At 33.2% G+C, this 18,075-nt stretch overlaps 1 protein-coding gene across 7 annotated transcripts in view; it reads right to left on the minus strand.

Annotated features, from left to right (window-relative positions):
- Positions 1-18,075, minus strand: part of FSTL5 (follistatin like 5) — a 786,887-nt gene that overhangs the window by 499,516 nt on the left and 269,296 nt on the right. The gene's annotated exons all lie outside the window — the stretch shown is intronic.

Genomic DNA, 18,075 nt, shown 5'->3' on the forward strand with positions numbered 1-18,075 from the left:
CTGTAATGCTTTTCCAGGCAAAGCACTCCAGTGACTTTCTTTCACATAAAGAAATAAAATCTAGACTTCATACCAAAGTATGTAAATCTCCACAAGAGCCTGTCTCTGTCTGTTCTGGAACACCATTGCCATTCAATCTCTCCTTCCTCACTCTTGTCCCACACAGACACATAGTTATTCTCCAAATATATCCAATATGCCACCACCTCAGAACCTTTTCAAGCCCTCTGCCTTATGTCTTGAACTTTATTTTCCTGTATGTGACCTGACTAGCATCCCTCACTTCAGTCTGCTCCAGTGTCATCTTATGTGAAGGACTGTCTGAGAACTACAAACATTATCTTCCTCCTCCAACCCTGGGACACTTCCCTATCATTTCCCCTTGCTTACACTTACCGCTGTCCAGCATACTTTATAGTTATCTATAATATTTCCTTAAATCTATTCTCTCTCACTAGATTGAGAGTTCTGTGGAAGCAACAGAATTTTTTCTCTCACCTGATTCACTGATTTTAGTCTCTTCAATGTCAATTTGAATTACTACTTACAGGTGATTTGTTACTCATGTCAGCAGTCATCTTTCTCAAGATGCTTAGTCACAGCAGCCAAGCCCCTTTTTTGAGATATTCCATGTTTTCCATACATTCACACTTTCCGTGATTAAGTCCTAGGTATATTTGGCTGGGTGTGGGGGAGAAAAAGGGGGCACTGGAGTGGTGGTCATGGTAAAGGTAAATTTTACTGCATGTAAATTTTAAATATGTAATCCTTGGGTGTTCCATGATATACTAATTTGTGATATTTTGATGAATGAAACTTCATAAAATTTGATTTTGAAAGAAAATCATTTAGCTTTTAAATCATTTTTAATATTTTGATATATTAATATGTTTAATATTTTAATAAATCTAACATTATTCCATTTACCACACTCATTAAATAGAAACCATAAATATTAAATATAACAGAACCTGGAGTTCTGTCTACATAATATTTGTCATTTATAAAAAAAACAAACCATCATATATTGTTGAACTTGAAACTGGTACAGACACTCTAGAGAACAGTTTGGCAGTTCCTCAATAAATTAAACTTGCTATGAACTTAATGTACACTTTCTTGACCTAGCATAAACATTCCAAGACATTCATCTTGGACAAACAAAAATTTATGTCCACACAAAACCATGTACATGAATGTTTATAGCTGTTTTACTCCTAATTGACAAAATAGAGAAGCACCCTAACTGTCCTTCAACAAAAGAACGGATAACCTGTACAACGTTCACACAGTGAAATACCACTCAACAATGCAAAGAAACAAATTATTGGTAGACACACACTGTAAGTTAATCTCAAATGCACTATGCTTGGTGAAAGAAGCCGCTTTCAAATGGCCCCATACGGTAGGACTCTATCCTTATGGCTTCTGGAGAAGTCAGACTTATAGGGACAGAGATTAGATCCGTGGTTGCCATCAGGTAGTAATAAAGAGAAGAAGTGACCATAAAGCCTCAGCATAGGGAATGGTTACACAAATCTATACATATAAGAAAGCACACTAGAGCTGTATACTGGAAGGGTGATTAAGGTAAATTTTACTGTATATAAATGTAAAAAATCATCTCCAGGTATTACATGATATAGTAATTTGTGATATTTTGATTAACAAAACTTTATTACAAGAAATTTGATTTGTGAAAGCAAATTATTTTAGTTTAATGTTTTCATATTTTTAATATTATTTAACATTTTAATAATAATAAATATTTTAGGAAATCTAGTTGATCATTTGATAATTGTATTTCAATTCAACATTTTGTTTTTTGAAGACACACACACACGTTTTTCCTTTTTCTTTTTTGGAGTGGATTTAAATTGGATACTACAGTTGTGTCAATGAACTTCAGGACTTGAGAATGCAAGGGTATTTGGGAAATATTCCTTAGAGTTTTAAGAACATGCCAGACTAATTACCTCTGTCACCAAGTAATACAAGAAAAAACAAATGAAAATAAAATAGGCATACAGACAACTATCCCTTATTCATATTTAAATTATCGAAATCACGGTTTAAACTAACGCTGATTTTTCTTTCTTGAGATTTCAACTCCAGCACGTTTCTTGCTGATTGTTATTTTTCTTATAACAGTCAGCATTGTCCTGATGCTCTACAAACTCCGGTGAAGAAAGTGCGTTCTACTAATACCAACAAAGGACTTAGGTCACTGCACTTTTGTTTTGTTTTGCTTTTATGCAAAAAAAAAAAATCTACTTTCCCTAACACAGGCTTATTTGAGGCCATCTGGCTCCATTCCAGTCCCAAGAGAAGTTACATGTGCAGCATAATACTTTGTGATCATTTACAATTTGGGCCTTAGAAGACTTTTTTCTCTATTTGAATTGTTTCTCTTGCCTGATTCCCTGATTCTCTTTCTTAAATGTTAATTAGCATTAACTCTCAAAGATATTTATTAACCATGTCAGCAGGCATCCAGTGGATTTTATAAAATGACCTCAAACTGAAATTTGAGGTTAGTTCCAAAGAGGTCAGACTGTTTTCTTCTGATTGCTTATGATTTCTATTTGATGAGGCAGTTTAAGACAAAAATATACAATAGCTTTGCAAATGATCAAAATATTCTTTTAATATTTGATTGAATAATACTCAGTCTAATATATTAAAGCCCTTATTTTTTATTTCCTCTTTCTTCCTAGTCTCTGGTCAACCACTTCCCAGATTCTGTGAGCACTACAGTGTAACATTTTTTTTCTTCTCTAAGACCTAAGCCAGCAGTAATGGACTTTAAGCTGATCACCCGTCTTATCTTAAATTGTTTCTCTTTAATTCAGGATTTTCTCAAATCATTGCTGACCTACTACTTGAAAACCACAAATCCTCAACTAATTCCCGACACAGTGGATTATTGGGAAACTTCATCTGTTGTACCAAAGCAAAATTGTAACACTTGGAAAACTGAAACATTCAAACAGCTTTTGCCACCTCTCTTAACTGAAAGATTTTCTGTTCTTATCTGTTTGTTATTTTACACATGGTTATTCTAATGATATTATTTTTGAATCCAGAATAAACATTCAGAAACAATGTATATCCACAAATTCAAAATAACCATGACGAGTTCTTTATTGAAGAAAAATAAAAACTTCAAATGATGACTAAGAATCCTACATCTAGAATATGTTCCATTTAAATGGATTTTTAAAACTAACAAGTAAAATGATTTTTAAAACATATTTTATCTGCACTTTTTTCTTTTACACCACATTTCCATTTCCATTTACAGTGGAATAATTATTTTACAGAACTCGAGTCGTCTTTCCAGCTGAGGAGAGAGCCACAGACCCCTTGCATAGTAGACCAAGCGGCATTAGCAGTCGCATTCTCTGGTGATCCATGTAGGAAAATAATTGCTAAAAGTTTCATTGAAATGTATGAATCATTTGGATTTATTTTACCCCCAAAAGACATTTCTCCAATATGTTCATATATTATCTCATTGGGATTCATAGTGAATTCTTGATTTTCAGTGATCGTTGCTGAAAAATGTATATTTCGTGTAATTCTGTGTCGCGTTAGTGAAAGATATGTTTAGGATGTTTGCAAACCATATAATATTCTGGGGAGTGTGATGTTGTTTTCCTTCATAAACCAGCAGATTAAAGTATGAAAATAAGAGATAAAAAATAAACTCTAGTACAGCATAAGTGTACACACCTGTAATACTGTAATCTCTCATCCATAAACTCTTCAACTCCTGCTGAAACCGTCAGGAAGGGTTTGTTTTGATCTGAACAGAGTGAAGAACATTCGGCTGAGCAAGCCCTATTCACTCAAAACCATTCTTTAACAAAACATTCTCTACGTGCCTAACTTATCAATAATGTATGTTGTTATAATGATGATGTATAAATTATGTCTTTTATTCATCACATTTCTCAATGTCACATTAACTCTGTCAGTGTCAATCTTAGTCTCATGCAGTTCTTTACTAAGTAATTTAAAATTCAAATATAATGAAATCTCCCCTGATATGTACTCCAGTAAGTAGGGAAAGCAAAATGAGCCCTCTGGGATAATGAAAGTGTTTCAATATGGTTAATCTCAGATTTAATAATCCTGGGCTCTGTTACCATTTTATTTAAATAAAATTTTATCGGGAACCTATTTCTAATAACTAAAGTAAACTGATATAAAAATTAATGCGTAGGTTAAAAAAAGTGCCAGTAAGTAAAGGAAAATATAAAGCTCCCTGAGATCAGAGACCAGAGCTTCCTATGTCTGAGATTCTCCCTTAATTCATCTAATGATGTTACCGCAGAGCAGAAAACTCAAAAGTTGACAGTTTTCTAACAGGCGAGGATACGTTATTCTATGTTCTTTACAAAAAATCATTTCCTCAACTCTTTGAATATTCTCTGTGAGATTTGTTTAATGCTTGCCAAGGAAAATTTTACATATTTGAGAATGTATTCAATATTTTTTTTCCTGTGAAGTTATGCTTAGGGGTCAGATTTTTATACATTCTTTTGAATTTATGATTTTTAAATCTTTTTAGTTGTTCTTTTAATTTAATTATTTTTTTTCTGATGGAGTCTCGCTGTGTTGCCCAGGCTGGAGTCAGTGGCACAATCTCAGCTCACTGTTACCTCAGCCTCCCGGGTTCAAGTGATTCTCCTGCCTCAGCCTCCCGAATAGCTGGAACTATAGGGGTGCACCACCACGCCTGGCTTATTTTTTGTATTTTTAGTAGAGATATTGGCCAGAATGGTCTCGAACTCCTGACCTCATGATCTGCCTGCCTCAGCATTTTTCAAACCTGTGTTTCCCATTTAAATTAAAAATCTCAGGAGTGCTCACTACACCACTGCTTGGATCCTTATCAACTTCATATCCTCCACTATACAAATGTAAGGAATTAATATATCTATGAAAACAGAATACTGCACGTATTAAAAGGTTAACAAAGGTCTTCCTCCCTATCTCTCATTAGGTTTCTAAGCACTATTTTTTTTTTAAAGAGAAATAGTATGTTATGAAAACTACACACAAAAAAAAATCTGCAAAACAACAGTGAAAAGATACAGACTTTCTATAGTGATTTACAAAGTTTCAGTTAGAAATTGAAACTAAAATTTGGGTTTATATTTCCTTTTGTTTTTAAAATTACCTTTATGCTTGAGAGCTGCTGTGATAAACAAAACAGACTGTTGATGTGAACCTATAGAGCTTTAATTTATAACTAATAATTTAATATTATGGCAGTTATATTTGTCAAAGATAGTCATAAAGACAGACAGGTCTTTGAATAGGAGACTACCCAGCTTTTTAAAAATCTGAAACTGATGTTCGTCTTGCTTTGAGATCTTATAGACCAAATTCAATTTCTGCAATTGAAAATTGAGAAATATCAGGAAAATTTAGATGAATTATTCTGGTGGTAGTCATTGCTCTTCATCTCAGTTTTAGATATTTAAATAGTTCCTATTACTGATAGAAAACCATCAGAGCGAATGGTATAAATCACCATTAGGGAGACATTTCTTGGTGGACAGCTAATCCCCAAAATGATCAAAGTAAAAAGATAGATATTATAAAAGTTATTCGGTGTTAGAACTCGAAGGGTGTAGAGTAGTCTAAAAACAAAATATTTAAATATACACTAAATAACTCTTCATAAAATTTGCCACTTAAATTGTCCTGTGCCAGAAATTTTAAAAGTTAAATAAACACAAATCATATTTGATTAATATTTACATAAACTGGAGTATGAATAAAAGTAATCAAGTGAAGAGAAGATACTTAGACATTGCTTTCCTCAATACATTCTTGATGGTATACTCTGTTTTGGAAATCTAACTTTTCATTTTAAATTCTAGGAATGAATGTATGTATACAAAGAAGTGTATACATACAATGGCAAAAAAAAGCCTTACTACATTCGTATTTCTTATATTTATTTATTTATTTATTTATTTATTTATTTATTTATTTTGAGACAGGGCTGAGCCAGTTGCCCAGGCAGGAGTGCAGTGGCACGATCTTGGCTCACTGCAGCCTCAACCTCCCAGGCTCAGGTAATTCTCCCATCTCAACCTCCTGAGTAGCTGAGACTACAGGCTTGTGCCAACATGCCCAGTTAATTTTTTGTATTTTTTAAGTAGAGACAGGGTTTCATCATGTTGCCCATAATGGTCTGGTAGTCCTGTATTCAAGCAGTCCACCTGCCTCAGCCTCCCAAAGTGCTGGCATTACAGGCGAGAGGCACTGTGGGCAGACCCTGCATAGTGATTTCATTTTTCTTTGCCTCTTTCCTTGTTTTATGGTTTGAATGTGTGGTTTGGGAGATAGTATTGTGTGTGTATGGTTTTCCTTTTGGCAGAAATCCTTAGTTTTGGGTTGGTTAGATAGACAACTGGCAAAAATGTATTAGAGGAATGACATGAAGAGTTACTGAAAGGAATTAAAAATAATGTAATTGATGTAGACTTACCTGACAGCAGACTTAACTAGATCTTATTTTTCTTTATTTTAATCAACAAATCAACAATTATTTGTTTAAAAAAATAAAAAGAAGGAAAACACATTGCATATCAGATCCTGAGCCAGACACTACTGAAGCAATTAGCAATACTATCGAATTCCTCCCTACGCAGAGATTACTATCTGATTTGGGAGAGAGACAAGCAAATACAACACAATTTGAAATTGTCCTAGGGAGAAGCTTCCTGTGTCATTACAATTCACAGAAAAATTGGTTAACTCAAACCTGGGAGTTCAGTGAAGCCTTTCTCAAAGTGTGGACATTTCAAGTGAAATGAACAGCAGTTGCATAGGAAAAGCTGCTAGGAGACAGACAGCAAATTGCAGTATGTAATTAGAATAGACACACAGCAAATTGCAGTGTGTAATTTAGAATAAACTTTTACATAACATCATTCTCTAAAAGGTGATACAAACTAGAGTCTTCTTCAGTGAACTACTGTAATTTTCAGAGGCTAGAAGTCCAGCACTCTCCACACGAATTCATATTCATGAGGCGTTGATGGAAAGAGCTCTACATTAGAAGAAATGTACTTGATTTCAATAAATAAAAGGTGTTAGATAAACATCTGCCATATTTCTTCCATCATATTTGGATACAAAAGGAGTCAGTACTTTCAAAGTGTTGAATAGACTACAGAGTAGACCACAGCAAAGGGTTTCATTTCCATATCATCATTACCTTTATCTGTATTAGAAAGTCACCATTAATAATTCATTTATCAGAAAGCTTAGTATATTCAGAAAGGTCCACCAGGTTTGTAATATATTCTAGTGTTGTATTCCTAATACAGAAAAACAAATAGCACACTCCTCATTTTAGAAAATGCACATGCTAAATACCATATTGAAATACATCACAAATATTTCTATAGCAATTCAAGAATCTCTGCAATGTCAACAGAATTCTGACATAAGCGATCCTCTACAAAATGATTGTAAACCTTGATTAAAAACTTCACTGTTTAAATATATTTTTCAAGCTTGGTCAACTTAAACTTTAAAATAGCTACATTTATGACTGGTAACATTTTATTGCTTTGGTAGTTCACAAGAAATGCAATATTTAATGGTTCTGAAGAAAGTCTGTGTAACAAATTCTCAAATCTCAAATCACATAATAGCATTGGAAGGGAACACCCATAGTATTTCAAACTAAATTAATGTTACATGTTTTCAAGGGTATCAACCAGTTATTTAAGCACAAATAAGTTAAATTAAACATTGGGACCTCTGCCCAGAAAAGAACAAAAAATAATAGCAGACACAATGACAAAAAAAAAGTTGTTATATCCACTAATGTTAAGTTTGTTTCATCAAAATTCAGTCACATCTCTAGGACCACTTAGAAAGCAAAATAATTCTCTATTGTTTCTGAATCTCTGTGTTGTACTATATCTATCTATCTATCTATCTATCTATCTATCTATCTATCTATCATCTATTTATTTATCTATCATCTATCATCTATCTACCTATCATCTATAATTATCAGTCTATTGGTCTGTCTTTCTAGCTACTTCTATCATCTATAATATTTACACCACTGAGTCTCTATACTTTCTAAATTTTCAATGTTTCTCAAATTCTTTTATATTTGTCTACAATATCCTTAATGGTACCTTTAGCATCTTATAATTTTTCTTAAATTCATCTCTCTTCCTATTTTTTAGGATTTAGTCCCGTGATTTTTCTACCTAAAATATGTAAGTATAATTCATAGATAAGCAATACATTTTGTTGATCAAATATTTTCTCTTATTCAACTGCCAGTCTTACAATTTAATTCATTTTCTCCTTAAGACTAGTCTTCTTAAGTTTAAGGAACTACAGTTAATCTTCCATAGGAAAATGCTCAGTAGAGACCACACCTAGTATAATTCATTCATTTTACAAGTAAGGACACTGAAGTCTAGAAAGAATAACACCTTGCCAAGCAAATCAGGATTCATCTAGTCCCCATGTGCAATATTACTCAGTTTTATTTTCCCTTTAGCATTTTTCCCCCATTAACTCATTGATTTCACCAAAGTCCAACTGAAAGTTGTCAGAGTACTTCTCTAGGGAAATAGATAAAGATGTATGACAGTTACAATAGAGACTAAGACTCCCTGATATGGTTTGGCTCTGTGTCCCCACATATCATCTTGAATTGTAATCCCCACATGTCAGGGGAAGGACCAGGTGGGACGTGGATTGGATCATGGGGGCAGTTTCCCCCATGCCGTTCTCATGTTAGTGAGTGAGTTCTCATGAGATCTGATGACTTGATAAAGGGCTCTTCCCTTTTCACTTCCTACACATACTCTCTCTTGCCTGCCACCATGTAAGACATGTCTGCTTCCCCTTCTGCCATGATTGTAAGTTTCTTGAGGCCTTCCCCAGTTATGTGGGACTGTGAGTCAATTAGACCTCTTTTGTTTATAAATTACCTAGTCTTGCATATGTTTTTATAGCAGTGTGAAAAAAGACTAATACATTTCCCAAGCCCATCTTTTCCTCCTGTGCACAAAACTAGACTGCATTTCCCAGCCTCCCTTGAAGTTAGATATAGCCATGTGACTGAGTTTTGGCCAGTGAAAATTGATAGAGTAATGTGTGCCACTTCCAGCTTGGTTCATAAAAGTCTTGTAGGAGTGATCCTCATTTCCCTTGCCCATTCACTTGAATGGAGAAGACCCATAGTTCTTGATATGAAGCAGAGGCCCAAGACCAAGGAAGCCTGGGTTTCTGACAACAACATAGAGCCCACCCAAACCTGGAAAAGAAATGCTGGACTGCAAGAAATAGCATTTTAGCTGTGTTACATCACGACTGAGTTAGGAATTGTTTGTTACAGCAAGTAGCATGCTTGACTAATAAACTTACATTGGTATTACACATATGTTATTTTGCAGTTGTACCCTTGGTATTTTCAGAAGAGGGTTTTATCAGAAATTTCACTGACATTTTCATTAATGCAAATGCTATCTTTATTCAAACATAATGAATATTCTAGTGGTAATGGGTGATAAGAACTTGAAATTATATTTAATATATATTAGATTTCAGTAATCAACTTTTGTACTTTAGGAAGTCATTATTTGATTCTGTCTCTTCCTCATTTAATTACTTTAACCAAATAATAATACTCAAAATATCATGACAGTGATGATTAATTTCAATTATTAAATTTAAAATAAATATTAATTTTAAAACTATGATTCATATTTTCTTTATTAAAGAATTAACTCAAGATTTCTTCATGAGTCATCTATCGATACAACATATTATATTTTTATTTTTTAACCATTTCACAAAATATTGCAGGAGGATGGACATTCTAGTGTTATAAATTATTACTTGGATTTCTGATATTAGGTGTGTTAGGAATTAGGAATTCATTTACTGATATACACATACAAAATATATAAGTTACTTTATGTGTATAACTGAGAAAAATGAACAATTATTTTAAAAATGTATTCTTTTCTTCCCACAATTAGAATAGCAGTCTAAATATCCTAGAATCAAACAAGCTTTGAGTAGCAATTTATGATCATCCACAAAATAGAGAAGGCCTGAATATTCCGCTTTAAACAATATTTAGTTTTGTTTAATGATAGAAGATCCTCTTTTATTATAATACTATGGGATACTTTTATATGGTTTGATTGGTGAGAAGTGCTGGGTAATGGTAATTCATGTTTATCCTTGAACAGCTTGTAAATGCATAAAATAGGCCGGGTGTGGTGGCTCACACCTGTAATCCCAGAACTTTTGGAGGCTGTGGTTGGGCGAATCACCTGAGGTCAGGAGTTCGAGACCAGCCTGGCCAACATGGTGAAATCCCGTCTCTACTAAAAACACAAAAATGTGCTAGGCGTGGCAGTGCATGCCTGTAATCCTAGCTACTCAGGAGGCTGAGACAGGAGAATCACTTGAACCCAGGAGGCGGAGGTTGCAGTGAGCCAAGATCGTGCCATTGCACTCCAGCCTGGGCGACAAGACTGAAACTCTGTCGAATGAATGAATGAATGAATGAATGAATGAATGAATGAATAAATGGCATGAATTATTATAACTTTATTGGAAATGTAAGTAAATTAACTTGCATCGTAAATAAACTGCTTCTTCTCCAGTTTCTGATGTGCATGACTATAGTCCAGCTAGTTGAAACACAATAGAAACTTGTGAGTTAAATGGCCAAAGAATACAGGCCATCTTTATTCACCTTCCTACAAAATTTTTCTCTAATGAACATTCTATGTTTTATACTGCTTCTCCTAAAACCATAAGATTTATTGATAAGAAGAAATACAAAAGTTATTTCCATTTTAATTAATGTTATAATATTTTGTAATATGGTATCATAATTTTGAAAAACACTAGAAGATTAGAAAAATCAGTGCCAATAATGCAGACATTGGGAGGAGATTCCATCTGTCTGATATGGTTCTGAATCATGTAAGATTTACAAAATTAGTACATCTTTATTTTTATTCCTCTTTTCTATCTGTGTCAGTGAATGTAAATGAGTCAGTCTATATAGCATCTTTAAAATCAGTTTCAATAAACTGCAATAGGTATAAAAGAAAGGAAGTCCATATGCCATAATTTGCTTGGTTGGCACCTAATGGGTACACATGATTAAATGTTGGGTTGACGGTACATTGAATTTTAGATGCAGGATGATGTCAAATTATCCATGTTAAATTAGCACAAATCCAAATTTGGATGGACAATAGTGTAAGTCCCTTTTTTCTCTATTAATTATAGTGCAAAACAAAACATCTTAAAAATAATGTATCCATTCTCAGGCACGGTGTCTCACGCCTGTAATCCCAGCACTTTGGGAGGCCAACGCGGGTGGATCACGAGGTCAGGAGTATGAGACCAGCCTGGCCAATATGGTGAAACCCCATCTCTAATAAAAATACAAAAAGTAGACAGGCATGGTGGTGTGTGCCTATAACACCAGCTACTCAGGAGACTGAGGCAGGAGAATCACTTGAACCCGAGTGTCGCAGGTTACAGTGAGCCGAGATTGTGCCATTGCACTTCAGCCTGGGTGACAGAGCAAGACTGTCTAAAAAAAAAGAAAAAAGAAAACAGTGTCTATTCTCTTTTCTCTTGTTATTTTGTGTAAAATGAGGGAAAATATGTGAAAATACTTTGGAACCAGTAAAAATATTCATAAAATTCAGTTAATGAAAACCATAAGAAAATCAAAGTTATAAAAAAGTGTTACTATTCATCTTCTGTGTCCATTTGTCTGTTTCTCCCCATTTGCCTCTTTCAATTGAATGTTAAAATTATGTGCTGTCTCTAACTCAAAGACAACTAGTTTCAAATAAAGACACTGATACTACTGAGTTCATTAAAAAAAAAAAAAAATTAGCTGGTTCTGCCTGATTTCTTTCCCCTAGAACTCAATGTTCTTGTCAGTCAAAAATTCTATAGTTTTCTAATTCCTTTAATCAATTTGACTTTTTATATTCATTAACTATTGTCACATTATTATTTGTATTTCCAGTTGTCAACTGTGTATTTTGCTACTTCTGAAGTATTAATTTGTTTCTTATGTTATCCTATTTTGATCCTAATTTGTCACATTTGGCTAAAAATCTCCTGTTTTAACTCATTCATTGTTGCTTCATGTCATTCCTGAGGAAATTTACTCTTTATTTCAGAATCTTATTTCCTCATTTTTGCTATTGTTCTTTTTCATACCCAGAATAGGATCAAAAGAAAGCTCTGTCCTTTGTTCTCCTTTAAGACAAATGTTACTCTATTTGCAGGAATATTTGGACAATCAGAAAGACAATTTAGTTGGTAAAACACATAGCCTGGTAGAATAAACAAAGGTAGTTTACCCATCTGGTTTCAAATATACATGTCACTAATTACTAGCTGATGTTCTTATCTAATTTAAATAAAATAATATCTCATAAGTAAAATGTGGATATTAGCACCTGGTCTATTACAATGTTTTGAATTTTTGGCTAAATCACATTTACTAGTGTAGAGTTAGGAATCAGTAAGTGACGAATATAATATTATTTACTTTGGGGAAAATTTTGAAATAAATATTTCATCTTTATACCAGTTATAACTATGATTGAATTAGCAGTAGATTAAGATTGCCTAGTACACCTGTGTCACATAATTTATCCAGTTTGGAATCTCATTATGTCCAACTTTTAAAGCATCACTTTAGGTAATGTTAGAGAAAGGCGAATAAGATGGCCTGGACTATTACAGATCTTATAATGCTCATCAAGAGGAAAACAGAGATGTGACTCTTCTATTGTTCTGTGGACATCCTACTCATTTTCTTCACAACTATTGAGGCTTATATTAATCTTTCTCTTCAGAATAAGTTTTTGCCATCATAGAAGTCCATATGAATGACTAGCTTTGAGAGTTTTGCTTCAATTTTTTTTTTTTACTTTCTTATATATGGAAAGTTTCATTTTCAATTAATATTAGCTCTTCATGTTTATGCATGAATCTAGAATTATGTTTTCCTGATGTACTTGTTTCAAACATATTATAATCCAGTATCCTATGATATAAATCATTGTGACCTCATTTAAATAATATCATATCATCCTTTGAACCATTACCAGCTTCAACCTCCATATGACAATCAATAACTTGCTTTTTTCTACTAACTTTCCAACTTAAATCTGCTTTCATTGGCTTCCCTTCTTAGTGACAGTTGCATATAATCCAAATGTTCATTTTGTTATTTAAGGTTAAATTGTTTTAGTGATTAAAATAATCTAAGATGAAGTCATTTTTACCAAATACACTATATTTGTATTAGTTGCAGTTTCAACAAAACAGAGAAAAAGTTAGTTAATTTTATATTTTATAATTCTTCTCAGTTCACACTCACTACTATAGGAACACCACCAAAGTCCTTTGCAAAAGGCATTTTGATCCCAACTTTCTCTAAAAGTGTAAACCTTGTAGAAGTCTATAGGTTCAAATACATATTGACTGTATCTCTGTAAATATTCTTCACAGGTTTTCAAACTTGAAGAATCAACTCTCAAATTAACTCAAAGTATTCCATAAAAATTCAATAGTTTCCACATCATAGTTTAATCTGATGTATTAACCTTTACAAAGGTAAAATATCATTAATTATATATTGGAAATTAAAATACCTCTGAATATCATTATTTTAATTAGAAGTTTAAAAATATAGCAAGTGAATATTCTTCAGGTTCTCTTTTGAAAGAAATGTCAGAAATTGAATATTTTACACATTAGTCAATGCTTTACTTACCTTTTAATTACAACTATCATTCAAATAGTTATAAGCACATTTCAAAAAATATTTGCCATAATGTTGTATTTTCTTAGTTTGTATGTTCATATCTTTTCCTTGCAATAAAGGAAAAATGCTACTTTTAGAATGATACAAGTGAGTGTTTTCCCACCAGAGCTAAAATTTCTGTTTTAACACTTAGTCATACAGTAAAAAAGATGGATGTATTTCCTGTGTAGCCATTTACCATCTGGTTAAGCAAATATACTTAAAGATACTTCTGCTTTTCTGATCAAGTGACAACAGATCTAAGAGCAGACAGAGCTTGGACTCTAAAATGATCATTGTACAGCTGTAGTTGGCATCATTAGGGACCAATAAAAACTTTATGTTCCATTTGGATGGCAAGGACCTTTATCAAAGAGAAGCTCAAATGGCTAAATAACAAAGAAATGATCCATTTAGCAGTTGTTTTAAATTTAAGACAGATAATGGAACTTCAAAGTCATAATTAGCTTTTAACACTAGAAAGATTGTTTTCAAGTTCTATATTCCATTCTAATATTTTAAACTTGTCATCTTACCATAATTTTTTGATTGTGGTTTTGCTTCATTTTTCTAATGTCCTCATCAATATAAACTAAAGCCATCACATTATCCTTAACAGCTAAACCACTGGCACTATCAGAATGCTTTATACTATTTCCCTTCAAATAGAATGACAGAAAAAAGTCACTAAATGTCATTTGCCTAGGAAAAATGAACAGACACACTCTTTTGTTTTCTCATCAGGTAATTCAAAATGGTTTTTTGAACATTGGATATTTATTGCAGTCTCTGTTAATAGGGTAATTCCTAAATAGCTATATAAGGTCTATTAAAACAGAACAAATGAGCACAGCACATTGCTGAGCGATTTGCAGTGTCAGCAGTAATCCCTTAAAAATCACTCTTAAGAATTTTCAGTTCTCTAAATTGACATCAGCAGTTTTTATTAACTGACTTTTTCTTTCCTTTCCCTAAAGATTCAACAATCCTGGTGCCTAAATATTTTCATTGCGTTTCAGACTGGCAGGTAAAATCAAATTTTTACTCCTGCAAACTTTAGTGTAAGGATTTCTGAAGGAATGCCTGAAGACCTGGAATTTTGCCCATTGTAGAAATATAGGTATGGTTTTTATCCAATTTCTATAGGTTATTTTATAAAATGATCGAAGTTAGGGGCTGGTATACAGTTCTCATTTTATAATTTTAAATGTAATGAGTATTATCAGTTTCTCTAATTTAACATTTGTGCATAGATAAGGAAATACAAGTCTTAAATGAGAGTTTGGATGAAGTCATACAGTAAGAGGTGGAGCACAGGTTAATGTCCGGCCTCTTTGACTCCAGAGTTTCATTTCCTTTCTATTACGTGATAATGGTATTGGTCTTGGCATGAAAAAAAGCAAGGACAAAATTTGTAAATTCAATACTATCTAATTTTAGTTCATGCTCACATAACCTACAGGATCACCACCAATGTCCACCTCTGTGTTATCTTTGAAAACCTAAAAGCAAAACAAACAAACAAAAAACCTCTGTCGGTCGTTTCTATGGGTTGACCTGTCAAAAAATATACAGATGTTTCTTTCTCTCTATATATATATATATTTTTTCTCTTTTCTTTCTTTTTTTTTTGAGATGGATTCTCACTCTTGTTGCCCAGGATGGAATACAGTGGCACAATCTTGGCACACTGCAACTTCCACCTCCCAGGTTCAAGCAATTCTGCCTCAGCCTCTCCAGTAACTGGGATTGCAGGCATGTGCTGCCATGCCTGGGAAATTTTTGTATTTTTAGTAGGGACAAGGGACTCCATGTCGCCCAGGCTGACCTCAAGTGAACCACCGGCGTTGGCCTCCCAAAGTGCTGGGATTACAGGCGTGAGCCACCATGCCTGTCCCAATCAAAATGTTTTTATGTAGATACATACATACATGTTATGTTTGATGCATATTTATACCAGATCCCATATTGTACATGAAGCTTCTATAAGACAGGGAATTATTTTCTTCAAGAATGTGCACATTACTTAGTAAAGCTCTCTCAGCTATATCACACTTGTCAAAAGCAAATCGGCGCTTTGAAAAATCAATCATTATAATAGCTAACATACACATGCTACTTATTATGTCGCAGGTACTACACTTTGGGAGTTACATTCTTTAGAACATTCAATCAACACAACAACCTTGTGGGGTAGCTATTGTTGTTATACATTTTTTAGATAAGATAATTCAGAACTGAATGTTTGGATAACTTGCCCAAAGTCTCACAGCTAATAAGTAGCAGGAACACAATAACCAGATTTAAACTTACTCTAGTGCCCCTTGTTTTAACCAATTAACTACACTGCTTTTATTTATTATATTTCCAAATAATATGAGAAATGCCCTTTCTTCTGTATAAAGAAAAAATAATCTATGTTTACAGTTCTTTCTACCTCCCAGAAAACATTAATTTAAAAAATGTAAATGTCCTTTTTTTAATCAAATCCACTTTTGAAATCATATTTAGGATTCACAATTAACTGATGTGCTCAATTACATTGCAAGACTTGCCATGCTGTTGGTAAATAACAGGAACAGACATTGAGGCCAGTGTTCTGATTTGAAGCCCAGAGCTATTTCAATAGAAGAAAAATGAAGCTGATTTTATACTCAGATTTTTTTGGAGTTAGGTACAGAGTTTTTGGAATCGTCTGCTATGGCTCTATCCATAGCAGTTGTAGCTTTGATGCTATGAATGACATGTCATGGCAAAAATAGCATGGCAAGCAGTGGAAAATAAAATAATAATGTCAATGATTACAATTTATTTCAGAGTGCACTTAGCTCTGCCAACCACTGTGATAAAAAACATTTATACATGTGGCATCTCATCCTCACAAAAAACTATTAGGATTGTTTTTTGCATATCACAATGTATTTTTGCATGTGTTAATGAGTGACTAGAGGGCCACTGGTTTCTAGGTGGCAGTGGTGGGATTCAACATCAATATTCAGGATTCCAGAGCTTACACTTTCTGTTTATTCAGCACAGACAAAAATATAGGGGGGGGCATATCTACTGCTTTACTTCCTATATTATTTTCAATTAGAAATCTGATGATATTGGGCTTTATCAAGGTCACAGGACAAAAGAATGAGTCTCCTTTTCCACCAATGTGATCACGGAAATAGATGTTTGCTATATGGAATCAGTATATGTCTAGGTAATTAATCTATCAAATATCAGTTTAGCCTTCATACTTTTGACATGTTGTAATTATTTCTGAATTCCATAATGTTTCTAAACTCTCAAAATGTCTGCCAATAACTAAACATTTATTATATCTTCATTGCTTTGCTATCTGAAATATTTCATTCCTTAATTAATGGTAAAAATGATGGATTGCATATTCAAGGAAACACATGAAATAGTTGTGCTACACATAAATATGGCTAAATGCTAGCAATTTCTTATGTTCTGAACTAATAATCTTTATTTCTAGAAATGATCATGCTATCCTTGCTTATCAGGTCATACTTTCCTTAATTTACCTACATCAATGTATTAATACTTTAGATGAAAATTTTAACTTTAATGCTAGAGAGATGCCCCCCCTTCCACACACACACACACACACACACACACACACACACATTAGATAGTATTAAAGTAGCTTAATGGAACTGAGAAAAGTTCATGTCTTCAATTTTGTTTTATATACTATTCCTCCATAAATAACAATGATTAAAATATATAAAATGCAGTATACATCTAAAATTGTTACAGCTGTGGAAGCTGATAACAGAAGACATCTTTAATATATTAAACCTGTGAAGAACTATTATATTTGTCTAATAAGACATTTATATAATTACATAGGAAAAATTCTTATACAAATTCAAAAGATGGTGTTTCTATTCCCTTAAGACTTCATGGAAAATATATCAGTTTATTGTATATACTTATATCCTACATTTTTAATTCCTTTTGAAAGCATAGATAAATAAATCTATCTTACATAGTGCAAAGTGCAGAGTTTTCTTTCCTTAGGTGACTAAAAATACCATTGGCATATATAATAAACAAGGCATTTTTTTGTTTGTTTGTTTGTTTGTATTATGAGATGAAGTCTTGCTCTGTCACCCAGGCTGGAATGCAGTGGCACAATCTCGGCTCACTGCAACCTCTGCCTCCTGGGTTCAAGCGATTCTCCTGTCTCA

This window comes from Chlorocebus sabaeus, chromosome 7 (assembly GCF_047675955.1).
Source record: "Chlorocebus sabaeus isolate Y175 chromosome 7, mChlSab1.0.hap1, whole genome shotgun sequence".
Lineage (NCBI taxonomy): Eukaryota > Metazoa > Chordata > Mammalia > Primates > Cercopithecidae > Chlorocebus > Chlorocebus sabaeus.